Source organism: Anolis carolinensis, chromosome 6 (genome assembly GCF_035594765.1).
Source record: "Anolis carolinensis isolate JA03-04 chromosome 6, rAnoCar3.1.pri, whole genome shotgun sequence".
Lineage (NCBI taxonomy): Eukaryota > Metazoa > Chordata > Lepidosauria > Squamata > Dactyloidae > Anolis > Anolis carolinensis.
Window position 1 is genome coordinate 94132703 of NC_085846.1, and position 12967 is coordinate 94145669.

The 12967-nt window shown below is 38.5% G+C and overlaps 1 protein-coding gene across 6 annotated transcripts in view; it reads right to left on the reverse strand.

Moving 5' to 3' along the window:
• Positions 1-12967, reverse strand: part of cdk14 (cyclin dependent kinase 14) — a 281590-nt gene that overhangs the window by 199095 nt on the left and 69528 nt on the right. The window lies entirely within an intron of this gene.

Here is a 12967-nt window from a genome sequence, read left to right on the forward strand (position 1 = left end):
AGCCTTAAGCAAACAGCAGTCCTGTGTTTCTAACAATGTCATACCACTAAACCTTGTCATTCAGTCATTGATATCTCCTACAAAGTATTGATTTCCATTTGTTTAAAATTAGATGAGCACAAATTAACTAAATGATGCCAATTTACAGGCACTAATATAGAATGCATTATATAATTGCATTGTAAAGCAATGCTACTGCAGTATTAAACAACTGAGACAAACTGATAAATTTATAACCCAGCCAAGCAACACTAAAGCCCAGTGTTCAATAATTCCATGAAACATAACAAAACAATAATAGTAGATTAGTTAATTGGTATTTTTGTTTACATGAGATTTCCCCCCAGAATTGAAACACAATGTAGTTTACAAAAACTAGAAAAATATACATAAAAACATAGATTTGAAATATACAAACATTATTTTAACACTGAATTAATCTACAGAATAAAAGCCATTTAGAACGTTTCTATTAAAAAGTGGAGAGGGAGCGGGAATAAAACAGCACCCAAGCAGTTCTAGTGTATCTAACCTGTAATGAGCTCATACACCAAGTGATTTTAAGTGCAGAGTCAGTATCTGAAAAATCAAGGTCCAGCCCTATGATATCCTTAAAATCCAATACAAATATAAAAATATAATTTAGCTGGCAAGGATTCTTTATAAAAGCAAGGTAAGAAGTCAGTATCAAAGCATGCAAACATATATTATCATCAATGTGAAACATCTGCTAATTTAAAAAAAATGCACTTTAGATAATCTTCTTGAGGTCTTGGGGGCTCTTCAAAAGCCAATATGTTCAAATCATAGAGATACATCAATAACCATTACTGCTCACAGTTTTATAATCTCTGTATTTTATGAAGTTCTGATAAACAAATGCAGTGCATGTTTGACAATGGCACTGTTCTTAAGTATATCTACAAGTGGAGAAGTACTACTTACTACAGTTCAATTATAAACAGTACAGAGGCTACCAAAGAATCTTCTTTTCCATAGCAATGGAAAAGAAATGACTGTATGATGTACTTAACAAGGGGTATTTTAAATTCAAATTAAAGTAATTCCATTTTTAAAGAAATTACTTTGGCATATGCTATTGTACTGTTGAAAAGTTAATTGTACCTTATCTAAATTGTGCTATTACAATTCTAACTATAATTTACCAAACTCTGCTTCAACACTGCACATATTAAACTGCTTAGGCCATTATAAGCAAAAATGATGAAACCACTTCTATCAAATATTAGCATTAGAGCAATATTATACATTATATGTGGATCCAGATACACTGAGGCTTAAAATCAGGCCCACTGAAACAAACGGCACTTAACCATGATTAACAGAAACACCTCTGATTTCAACAGATCTACCAGACTTCAAAAATGACTTGAAGGCACACAGCAACAACAAATTCTTAAATATGAATTTTTAATCCAGCCCTGTTTTGTGTATAAAAAAGCAAAAAAGGATGAAATCCCAGAATCATTTACAGAAAAATACATATGATGTTTGCAGGTAAACTCATGGAAATCACAACTATCAGGATGAAAGCTAGAATCAGATAATCTGATCCATGGGGCAGCATTGGGTACACCTACAAATATCACTGCACTACAGATAGGAACACTGGCAAATATCTACATACAACTTAGGACTGGATTGGAAAAATCCTTCAATGGTCACACAGTTTATATGCAGATCCCAAAGTGATTCTTGGATGGTTGGAGTGGAACTCTTGAACAAAATGTTTGAGAAATGACATACAATATATTTTTGCACTTTTCACATGACATGGGCTTGCCCATTTCCAAAGAGCAAAATGTTCTGTTCTTTTCTGTAAAATCTCTGAGCTGTTCAAAAGTGAACGAAATGCATACAGGATCTTTGTCAATAGCCAAAAAAAGGATAATTTGGGATTAAATTCCATACTCTGAAGACCAAAAGGGGAAAATTATGGGTTACAAAACCCATAATTTAGGATATTATTTTCAGTGATTTCTTTCTGAATCTGTGACTTTCATATTAATTGTGCTTACTATAATGTACACAAAGCAAAGATATATTTAACCACCCGTAAGGAAGTTTTAAGGCCTAGCATCTATTAATTACATTAAATCCAATAAAATGTTTCATTTCATTGACTTCAGAAGGAAACTTGAAATACTGATTTTACAATAGCACACTTTACCTTTCCTTTAAAAAAATTAATAAAGTACTACATACTATACAGTGGAACTGCTGAAATGTTAATAGTCTTTTCAATGCCTATCCAAATCAAGATTTGTGAACCAAGCAACAATGAATACGAAGGCTAAAGGGGATGTTTTCTGGGCAATAAAGAATTAGACTTAATCACAAAAGACACCTAATTCATCTTTTCCCTCAAGTAAATACAGTTATTTTATATGGTACATGATACATGGTAATTTGCACCTATAAATATGATTGTTAGAAACATATATGAGCAACACATATTTAGGTATGTTGCCTTGTTGTTGTGTGTTGGGAAGGTTTTAGAGAAGGGCTAAGAGTGGCTACTAAATAATTTAACCTCCTGATTGAGAAACAATATTACGTATTTAAGGGATGTGTCAACAGGCTCCCAGGAAAGTTACAATATATTTCTAAACGCTCTTATCTCAAAGTAAATTTTCCCACTGAAATGCTATTAATCTGTTTTGGCCCTCCAAAAACCGCACCAATTTTTGTTATGTGTTTTTACATAAGAAAAGGGTACATATTTTATAAATAACAAATAATGTATAAAAATGTACTTTTAAGAAAACAAAAATCACCACTCTTTCAAACCAGATAGACAGAAACTAAAGAGAGGTCATCTGTGCCTCTTTTCCCACAGATCAATGCTTCCCTCATCACAAATTATCTACTTCTTCCATCACCTTAGCTAGCTACCTCATCCTGATCTTGGACACTAAGATGGATCAGCCCTGTTTGGACTTGGATGGGAGACCGCTCAAGGGTCCCAGGTGCAGGAGGAGGCAGTATTTCAGAGGAAGGGACTAGCAAACACCAGCCCCACTTGAAAGCACAGTCAGAAAGGCCAGGCCCAGCATTCCCTGCATGGAACTCCTCTTCCACCTGGCTCGTGGGCATTCGTCCTTCAGGGAGGAGAAGCCCCCATTCAGCTGTCATGTTGTTTCACAGACGAAGGAGTCGGTGGTGCTGCTGGTCTGGGCCTCCTGGCGCTGCTGCTGCTGGCGAATGCCCTTCCTGCCCTCCTTTCCATGGAAAAGGGTGGCATGCTTTCATGATAGAGCTATCTCTCACCCTAGCTCATACCTCTTTCACTAACTCATAACGAAAAATGTGCAAGTTGGGCCGCTCGTAAGTCAAGGTTTCACTGTATGTATATGCAAGTATTTCAAAATCCAAAACACTCCTGGTCCCCAAACATTTTGGATAAGGGATTCTCAACCTGTATCTACTTACACAGAGCATAAAATGTACCTAGTCTTTTTTTGAAAAAATCTTGCCACATATGATATTTACATGGTTTAACTAGAGCAAACATCAAGGGAAGAGAATGGATTTTTCCCCTTGAAGAGAAACTGAAATTTAGATGTTGTGGTACAATAATCATTCAGTAGTCATATAAGACTAAATTAGAATACATTTCAACCATCTATGTAAAGTAACACAAAACACAATCATACTGTGCTCTTTGTCCCATTCCTTTGGATTAAAAGATACTTCAAATTGAAAAGAGAGAGAAATAGATGTTACAAGGTCAAACATTCTTGAAAATCCTGATCCCAGTTGGCATCTAAAGGTAGGACTTCTCTAATTCTCTCAGGCTTTAGACAATTTAAATGGAAGACTCCACTGCAGAAAACCTCATCTCCATTAATAATTTGTGTCCACTGTGACAATGGAGAGTAGAAAGGTTTAAAGTATTTATAGTGTTTGCAAGAATGTGACCTAGTTTCAGCACAGCCAACCCAGTGACCACATTTTTCTCTCTGCCACAACAGATTCAAACAAAGTGTACAACGCTGCCATCTTTTTTTCTTTTTTATGCGCTCAAGAACTGTTCTTGTTTCCTTGAGACAATGGGCACAATGGGATGATTGCTTCAACACATGGCTTTTACCTCATCATTTCACAATCTTACTTTCAAATGTCTTCTGGAAAGAGCATAAAAAAAAAAGATGAGAAAGCAGCTGACAGTAAAAAGCTGCTGCCTAAAGGCAGTTGCAAAGAAGGCATTCCTACTCTGGGTGAGATTCAAGGATTATACTAATGGAAAAGTATCAGCAGTGGACCTAGGACTCGCATGCTCCCTGAGAAAAGATGCTAAAAGCATGACATTCCTCAAAATTGGATAATTAGATCTAATGAGAAAGGAGCAAACACTCCTTGCAATACCTGTTCTTTAGTTTTTCATTCTATTCACCACTACCCTGTTGAAAAACTGTCTTTATGTTTGGTAGGAGAACATGTTTTTTGAGAGTGATGTTTTGACAGTAGTCCAGAACTATGAGCTACCATCTCATCACTGACAGACATGTTCCTGAGTGTCAAGAACTTCTTTGGATTTTGGATGGTTTACATGCTCCAGCATGGTTTGGAAAGCACACTGCCATTACGGGATAAGGGCAAATGAAACAGCTTGGACCATGCTGGGTATCTGTAGATTGGCTGAAGAATCCATGAAGTGCAGCTGCTAGGATCAACTCTTTGGCTTGATACAAGAATTACTATTAACTAATATTGCCCGATTCTATAGTTGTAAAAAGAATTTCATCAAAACACGATTAACCACTTAGTTTCAAAAAAGGAATATGGATTTAAAAGCATCAAAATCCACATCTTGTTCAGCTTTACTTTGAGGGTAAACTGACTGAAAGTCTGAAAGCAGGAATGTCAGCAGGCAGTGGTCTTAAACACAGCATTTTCATTTAATATAATTAAATAGCACTTTAGATTCCCGTTGTCCCACGAAGACAGATTGTCTAAACCGGTGTTACCTAAAGAAAAGAGCCACTGGGTGGGTCTTTTTGAGTCGCTGGTAACAGTCCTTGGAGAGTTTAAAACAACTTCAGTCAGCAGGAACAAATATGATGCCCATCTATGGCAAACTGGAAACAAGTAATTGCTCATCATCCACATCAGATGTCCTCCGAATCTGTGGTCTCAACTTAACATTATCCTAATTCTGTAACATTAAGCTGGTAGAAATTTCTTCTCTTCTCCCTCTAGCTATAAGCTCCAACCAAAACCCAGCTAACATGTGTTTCCCAATCTTCTGAAACAGGTCCCTGGGTGCTTCAACTGGAAAGAGTCTGCCTCCCACATGATCCCATTTACAAAACAGTTCCATAAAGAAAAGAAAAGGGGTGGCATTAGTCTACCCAGGAGATCTTGAAAGGCAATATCCCTACTGCACCCAATGAAAAGAAAACCAACTTTTTTGCTTCTCAATGCGTTCTACAGAACACAGGAAATTTTGTCCTGTTTTAGCACCTTCCAGGGCATTTTAGACCCAGAAGGAACCTTTTTTGACAACAGGAAGTATAAAGTCACTTCCTCTTTATTTCCTGTTTCTAAAGTGGTAGAATCAACCCAATGCTCTAGAGAGCAATTTAAAATGAAAAAAACCTGAAAAGTTTTACAAAAATATTGTAAAAGTTTTGTTCAACCCCTGTGAGGAAGTCAGTAGGGTTCCAAATAAGAAGGAAATTGTCTTTCCATGCCCTAGTGGCCTTTGAGGACATTTCAGAGTAAATTATTTATGGGGGGAAAAAAACCCTTGGGAAGCGCTAGGATCCACAAAACCAGTGCCCAGAGGGTTGCATGAGGTCTTCAGCCTGCATTTTGCTCACTCATGCTTTATCAGATGTCCTCTATTGGATTCTGGTGGGCAAACATGGGTCAATGGTCTAGCTCTTACATACCCAAAAAGCAAACAAACAAATACTTTTAACTGGGCTTGCAGTCAAGTTAACATATCATAATGACACACTAGCATTCTGTGGTATATAGCACTAAGAGGACTGCAACAAAACCTAAATTTGGTTTAGAGGTCAAGTATCTTCAGCTGCAATCTGTGCTGAAATTCACATAGCTCATCCCACACAATCTCATTTGTGAGAAATCAAGCTCAGCTCTTTATTGAATAATGCAAAAATTGGTGTCTTTCACTCAGCAGGAGTCTGGATTTTTCATGGATGATTGCTCTAAGAAACCATCCATTTAGTTAGAAAAGAACCATAAATTAGTTAGAAAATGTGACATTTAACCCTTGTCTGGTTCTCTGATTCCTGCCCCTTAAGTTATATGGACTTCATATAATTCCCAACATGAAATCAATAGGGAATGCATTTTCACTCTAATATTAATGTCATTAGAAACTGTTGGTAGTTAGTTTTGTGACTATATACCTACTGAAAAACTACAGAATAATATCGTTTAATGGGAAACTTGATATGTTAAATGACAATTCAATGATCTGGATTAAAGATAGAATCTTTAAAAAAAGAGCCAGTCCAAAATCTCTATATGCCAACATCCCACACAACAAGAGACGAAATTATCCTGAATATCACTTCAGATGAAACCACAGCAGACCTAGCCATTGTGGTCTGCCACTTTGTTCCCACACATGACAGCATCATAACATATACCCTCAAGTTAATGGTACTTTCATGGCCACATGGCACCAAAATATGCCAACATCTTCATGGCTCACCTGAAAAAATACTTCCTTAAATCCTGAACCCAGAAACCTTTCGTCTGCCTGAGTTATATTGATGGTATCTTCATAATTCAGTCTTATGGAAAGGATTCACCCAAGACAATTCACCAGAATTTCAACAATGTCCATCCTACAACCAATTCGGTCTAGAACTAGCTTCCAACTGAGACCTCTCAAATATTACATCAAGGATAAATGGACATAAATCAGATATCAGGAAGGGAAATACATAAAAATCAGTGGCACAACACAGCAATCTTCCTGGGCATCCATCACAACTCTCAGAACAGCAGTCTTTGATTTAAAAAATTGCCAAAGAAAGAAAGAGTTATAGCATAACCGAAATATATCCACAAACTCAAATCCTTCAACAATGGGTTCAAAAGAGACAACCCGTTTCCTGTCATACTGTGCGTATTATAACACAACATCCTTGTGGCTTTCTTGGTCAGCCACATCACATCTCCTTTCTGGTTCCCAGCAAGAATTACACTACATTCCAATAATCCATCCCTCCATTCATAGGATTATCTATTGACATTGGCTTTAGAAAACATCTTTATTCCTTCCTTCATCCCCACAATGACCATCATTGTAACTGTACTTGTTACTTCACTGCCATACTCTTTAAGTTTTTTATTTCTATTGCTATTCACATATGCCTCCTACTCATGCATCTGTTCCTAGACACTTCATTCCATGCATGTCTACGAAAGCTTATGCTACCAACATTTCTCTCCTGTCTCAAAGAGTGATATAATATCCTTTTGCAAATCTAACAAAACAATCACACTTCCATTTTAAGAAGTATGACAGAACAGTCTAAAGTGTTCACTGAAAATGAGTATTTGCTTGTCATGTTAAAAAAAAATCAGTGAAACCCAGTATCTGTGGTGATTTAGATACCCAAATTATGGATGTTCAAGTTAAGTAAAATGGCATAGAAAATAGTGAACAACTAGAGAGAGATTGAAATGGTGGGAGGTTACAGAGGAGTATGCCTAGCAACGTAGTGCCCAGTGCATGCCAAAATTAAAGTTTGTTTTCTGGACCCCTCCACCCACCAATATTTTCAAGCCATGGTTAGTTGAATCCATGAATACAGAACCCATGGATACGGAAGGCCAATTCTACAACTTTGTACCTCTGCAACAGTTACTGCTACTATTTTTCTGGATATTTTATTGTGGAGCTCAGCTGACCTAGAGACAAGCTGGCAAAACAACTTACAGTTGTTGCTTAACAGAGGACAAAGTGTATTGTGCGCCACAATGTGTCAGACTCACACTGCCAGCTGGCAGTCAGCTAAAACGTTTTCTTGAAAAGCAGTAACCTGCTACCTGTGAGAGCTGAAATCTATTGACATGTCATGAGTCACTGTTGCTATACTTCAGTCCAACAGAGGTACAAATACTTGGACAATCAAAAACCACTTTAAAAACATTCCTTTTTATGGCAGGGAATACTGGAGGAATGGACTGTAATACTACCTTTCAAAAGCGATTCATGCAGGTCTTTTTCTTGGACAGATGGACACTCCTGCTTGCTCCTGCTTGCAGACAATGTGGAAACCAAATGCTGAGAACCAGCAGTGCAAAAATATAAACATTTATATTGATAGTTTTTCGGTATTCCAAGCACTGCAGCATTCTAAGATGTTATTCCCAAAATTGGCAAGGTGCTTCATGCAGAGCAACTTGAAACATACAAAGTGTAAGTGCTTCCTCTTTATATAGCCTCCAGATAACTGTTAGAAACAAGCACATTATCTTGCTTTCAAACAACATATGAAGCCATGAGTTCTCCAAATTAGCCTTACTGATACTAAACAAGTTAATCTCCTATTTGCTGAAAGAAATACTATCATTTCATGGGATACACCTTCAATTTCAGTTTGCTCTCCTCCCCAAGTGAATCAAAAGCAAACACCCAAGAATCGCACTGGAGAGCCTACAAGTAAGCTTAGACAAGACATCACTAAAAAGGCTCTCTCCCTTTTAGTCACCCATCACATGTTATTTGGTGTGGGTTTTCTGAAGGCAGCCTCAGATGAGAGATTGTTTGACTGATGATGAGGAAGTGGCACTTGTGCAAACAAAAAATAATGAGGACATATGACATTGGAAGTGCATTTCTCTCATTTCTTATAGAGAAAAGCGAACACAAAAACTTTTAAACTAAGAGGACTCAGAATGAGATGCAAAAGTTCACATGATCTTGTAGGATACGTAAGACCTTTAAGTCTCAGCTTGAATGAAAATCCTCACCATGTCCATGATCTACCTATGAATTCATAGACACTGAAATACACCATCTGAGCTCTGTGAGTGCAGCATTTTTCCGAATGAAGCAGAGAGTATTTGAGGATTGGGACATTCATAGGGATAACAAGATGTTTGTTTATAAAGCTATTGTCCTCCCAACCCTGTTGCATGCCTGCAAAACGGGGCCGATCTGCAGACGTCACACTCAACTTCTGGAATGATTCCATCAGCGTTGCCTCTGAAAAATCCTGCAAATCTCTTGGGAAAACAAGAGGACAAATGTCAGTGTTCTAGTAGAAGCAAAGACCACCAGCACTGAAGCAATGATCCTTTGTCATCAACTTCATTGGACTGGCCACGTTATCCGAATGTCCAATCACCATTTCCTAAGCAGTTACTTACTCTCAATTCAAGAACGGAAAACAGAATGTTGGTAGACAGGAAAAGGGATTGAAAGATGGGCTTAAAGCTAGCCTTAAAAACTGTAGTATAGACACCGAGAACTGGGAAGCCCTGGCCTTTGAGCATTCTAACTGGAGGTCAGCTGTGACCAACAGTGCTGCAGAATTCAAAGAGGCACAAATGGAGGGCAAAAGGGAGAAATGTGTCAAGAGGAAGTAAGAATCAAGCCAACGCTGACCAAGACCACCTTCTATCTGGAAACCAATGTCCTCACTGCAAAAGAAATGTAGATCAAGAATAGATCTCTATAGTCACCAACGGACCCACCGCCTAGACCCTACACTTGGAAGGCAAACATACTTGGACACGAGGGATAGCTGATGATGATGATGAATTCTGCAGCCAAATAGGAACCATAACATGAATTTACAACACATAAATTCAAAAACATACCTGTTAGTTCACTTACTCTTAACCAAAAGTGCTAGAAAACAAATTTATGCAAGAAATCTAGACATACCATAAAAACAAGCAGCAATGGCCAACCAATTGACCATTTTTGGTTTAAATGTTTCTTTTGGTAAGAAATCTTGTTTATTTCAAGCATTTGTAAGTTGCTTCTTATGAAATGTCCTTGGAAACCACTTGTCTAATTTTGGAAACCAAGCAGGATCAGGCCTGGATTAGTTCAGTTTAAATTTATGAAGGAAATGGAACAATAAAATCAAGTTGAAACATCATCTTAGAATCTTGTACTGAGTGTACCAAGCAAATGCTATCCAAAAGAAATTTTAGCATTGTAGCACCACCACAGAAGGCTCAGTCTCTCTTATTCACCACCCCAACACAACCACAACTTCTATTATAGATTTTATATTTAAGGCAATGCTTTAACACAGGGCTCCCCAAACTACGGCCCGCGGGCCACATGCAGCCCCTCGTAGCCATTTATCCGGCCCCTGCAATGGCGGCTCCTTCCTCCTCCGTTGACAAAGGCGCATGAGGCACAAAGAAGGTGGGAAAGGTGTGCACCTTTCCCTCCTCCCTCGCCCCATACGCACCTTTCCTCCTGCTGCTGCCACTGCCGGGGAAGGCACGCACAGGGCGAGGGAAGAGGGAAAGGCATGTGCCTTTCCCTCCTTCTCTTTCGCACTGCACGCGCCTTCCTCGGTGGAGGAAGAGGGAGCCGCTGCCTCCGTTGAGGAAGGCACGCACAGGGAAGGGCCTCAGAGGAAGGCGCCACTGAGGAAGGCCCCCACTTGTCCCGCAAGGCAGAAGGAGGTTGGACTAAATGGTCCAAGGGGTCTCTTCCAACCCTCTTTATTATTTTTATTATGATTATGATAATCAACATTGAGGCTGCGTGGCCATCTGTCAGGGATGCTTTGATTATGTTTTGGTGCACAAAAGCAGAAGGCGGTTGGACTAGATGTACAGGGGGGTCTTTTCCAACCCTCTTTATTATATTTATTATGATTATTATGATTACGATTATTAACATTGAGGCTGTATTTGTTCCCGTTTTGTTTTGGTTTTTTTTTACTTCAAAATAAGATATTTGCAGTGTGTATAGTTTTTTTTAAACTATAGTCTGGCCCTCCAACAGTCTGAGGGATAGTGAACTGGCCCCCTGTTTAAAAAGTTTAGGGACCCCTGCTTTAACAGGTGAGAGTGGGTTCTCCAGTAGCTTAGGCAAAACAAAAAATTTAATGCCAACTCTTCAAAACTGTGGGCCACTAAAGGCAAGTGACTCAGATATTTTCAGTCTCCCATTAGCAGTTGGGTGGCTTTTTAAAAATAATGTCAGAAGTGACTTGAGAACATACTACAAGTCGCTTCTGGTGTGAGAAAATTGACAGTCTACAGAGATGTTGCCCAGGGGACGCCCGGATGTGTTACCATTTATTTTATTTATTATTTATTACAACATTTATATCCCACCCTTCTCACCCAACAGGGGACTCAGGGCGGCTTACAATAAAACACACATATAAAAACTGTACAGTACATTATAAATCAGATTAAAAATTATTAGCTTACATCAACATTCATAAACACATTCTAAAATACAGATGGGTGTGTTCAAGTTCAAAAGACTGGGTCTGTCGATTAAGTTCTCCATCCTGCTGGGAGGCTTCTCCCATGTCCCCACAAGCTAGAGCTGACAGATGGGAGCTCACTCTATCTCACGGATTTGAACCGGCAATCTTCAGGTCAGCAATCCAACCTTCAGGTCAGCAAAGGTCAGCAATTCAGCCGGCACAAGGGTTTAACCCATTGCACCACCTTGTGCTGGCTGAACTGCTGACCTGAAGGTCAGCGATTTGAATTCACGAGATGGGATGAACTCCCGTCTGTTAGCCCCAGCTTCCCATGCAGAGACATGAGAGAAGCCTTTCACAGGATGGAAACACGTCTGGGCGTCCCCTGGCAATATCTCTGTAAACGGCCAATTCTCTCACACCAGAAGCTACTTGCTCAATTCGTTTCTGACACGATAAAAAAAAAGCAGACTGTCTGAATTCTGCAGACATTTCCAAGCCATCTTGAAGCAGCCCTGCATAAATCATGTTTTAGTAGTCTTTTATCATCCATTATCACTTCTCAGGTTGGGTGAAAAATGCAATTATTATTTTATGCAACATTTTCTACATAATGACCATCCAAAAATCCATTTGTGTTCATATTATGCTAGGGGCAAAAATCCACAGCCACTATTCCACAAATATTTCCTTTTCTGAAACACTCTTCATTTAAAAAACAGAATATAGAAAACATACACATTCCACCTTTAAATGAGCTAAAGTAAATGCAAATAGACAGCTTATGTTCAAATCTTATGGGAATCTGAGATAAGATGCTGAACATACATAGAAGTGTTGTATCATGAGCAAAGAAAATGTCACTCAGAACTCACATACAGCAAAGGTAATTATTTTGCCACAAATGCATGAGATTAGCCTTCTTGTCCAAAGTGAAACACAGCTCCCTTTTCCATCAAAATGCAAATTTGTGTTTTAAATATGTGGAAAGGAGACAGTCCCTGTTAGTTACGTTTAAAGGGAATACATTTGTAATAACATTTCACATAGGCCTAACTTTCTTCTTGAATAAGAAAAGCATCCACAGTGTGATACATGTCCCAATCTTGAACATGCTCCCTCTGAGAATATGGTTTCACTAGGAAGCATACGTTACATAAAACACTTAGGGTGAAGGTACAGAGAAAAAATGATGACTTGCTGTCTACATAGAAAGTACAGTAGATATTACAGTAATATGTTGTTACATTATTAAATGCAGCTGTAAATTTCTCATGCTGTTTCCACAGGTAGCCATATCCATTGCCTTCATAGATTATGGGTGCCTTCACTATGCTACTGATATACTAAACTCAGACTGATGGTTCAAAAACAAAATTAAAATTTTAAAGGATGCTTCCTTAATGCCAGTAAAGCACCTCTAATTTATCCAGTGGAATCAACTATTGTGCTGGTGCAGAAGACCAGCATGAGAGGCAGATCTACCACATTCCAGCAAAAACGAAGTTGATGGCTTCTCTTCTGCTGCATCACATTTGCCC